This window comes from Neomonachus schauinslandi, chromosome 10 (genome assembly GCF_002201575.2).
Source record: "Neomonachus schauinslandi chromosome 10, ASM220157v2, whole genome shotgun sequence".
Classification (NCBI taxonomy): domain Eukaryota; kingdom Metazoa; phylum Chordata; class Mammalia; order Carnivora; family Phocidae; genus Neomonachus; species Neomonachus schauinslandi.
The window spans coordinates 156,340-158,042 of NC_058412.1; positions in this window are offsets into that span (position 1 = coordinate 156,340).

Sequence of the window (1,703 nt, forward strand, 5' to 3'; positions counted from 1 at the left end):
ATATATATATATATATATATATATATATATATATATATATATATATACACACCTGAGTAGGTAAGAAGAGGCTTTATTTGAAAAGCCTCTTTCACAAAGCAGAGGGAACTTCATAGCAATAGGGAGGGCTTTTTGGCCCCTACATCTTTAAACATCTCATGGTCCAAGGCTCTTCCTTCCTGAGGAAGAATCAACAGGCTAGGAAGAACGGGGTGGGCTGTGAACAAACCTGATGGGCAGGAGGTCGGGGAAGCAATAGGGCGATTGTTCCTCATTCCAATGCTCAAGGGAAGGCTAAAGGCCCTTTCCTAAGGGAGAATCTTAGCCGAGGTTTGGCTAACAAGCATTTTGTTCCATACCGCAGTGGAGACAGAGCAGTTCAGCTACATCATTTATGGGACCAAGAACGGGACCAAGGGGCCCTGTGAGTCCCATCTAAGAACATGGGGAAGGAGGCGGCTCTTTCTTGGAACAGGAATGGGGGCTGCCTCACCTTCGCTCTTTTCCAGGAGCGTGGGCTGGGGAAGGGCAACAGTAGCAGCAGCGACAGAAAGGACTGCTGTCCAGGGCGGATTTCATTCTGTGTCCAAAGTCCAACTTCCGTGGACTTCTATGTGCTATGACTTTGTTGGTTCTTATTTCAGCTCCTTATCACCAACCACGGAAGAATTAGCCCATGATATGTCTGTAACCCTGTTGGTGGGTGCTTGAACTCTGCAGGGTCAGCTGTGCTCATGGCAGAGATGGGTGGAGAGAGCATCTTCTTTGGTGGAAAGAACACTGCTTCTCCCGGTCTAAACTGAAAATGGACTTCATTCAGCAGAACACGAGAACCTTAGTGAAACCATTATAATCCCTGGGAAGCAGAAGCTAAGGATTTTAATTACTTTGTTTCTAGAATTATGTGGTGTGTGCCTGTAGGCATATATCACACACTCAATCTTTTTCCACTAAACGCATTATAGCTTTTTAAAGTCCTATGTTTATGAAACCCTTCAAATATTGTTGGAGATTAAGAACCTGATCCAAGTGGCCCCCCTAACTACTGCAGCCACCCCAGTCAGGCCTGGGTGGTAGGTACCGCTAGTTCCAGAAGAGGGTCCGGACAGGGGTTTCTCCTTCAGTCCACCACACAACCCGAGGAGGGACAAGCAACACCTTTGATTCTTTGTTACTCTATTGGGTAAAAGATACTTGCTTTTAATCATTTAAAATTAAAGGCTATCAGGTTGCCTGGGTGGCTCAGTCGGTGAAGCATCTGCCTTTGGCTCAGGTCCTGATCCCAGAGCCCTGGGTTTGAGTCCCACATTGGGCTCCCTGCTCAGCCGGGAGTCTGCTTCTCCCTCTCCCTCTCCCTGTCCCCTCAGCTCATGCTCTCTCTTTCTCTCTCTCTCAAATAAATAAATAAAATCTTTAAAATAAAAGGTTAACTGTTGACATGTGCTCCAAGGAAGTTATTCTCTAGGTGTGTGGACTGATGCAGATGGTTTCCCAGTTAACTTTGTTTTAGACTTACATAACATTAACCTGTCCACATTGTGATGCACAGACCTTGTTTCTAAGGAGTCACCAATGTAATTTCATGGGAAGGTCTCTTTTTCAGGATTTAAACTATAATTATAATCTCCTTAGAGGTGTTAGGGGAGACGGTCCAGCTAGTCTGGTGAAGATAAGCCAGAACAAAGCAAGAACAAGTGGTACCG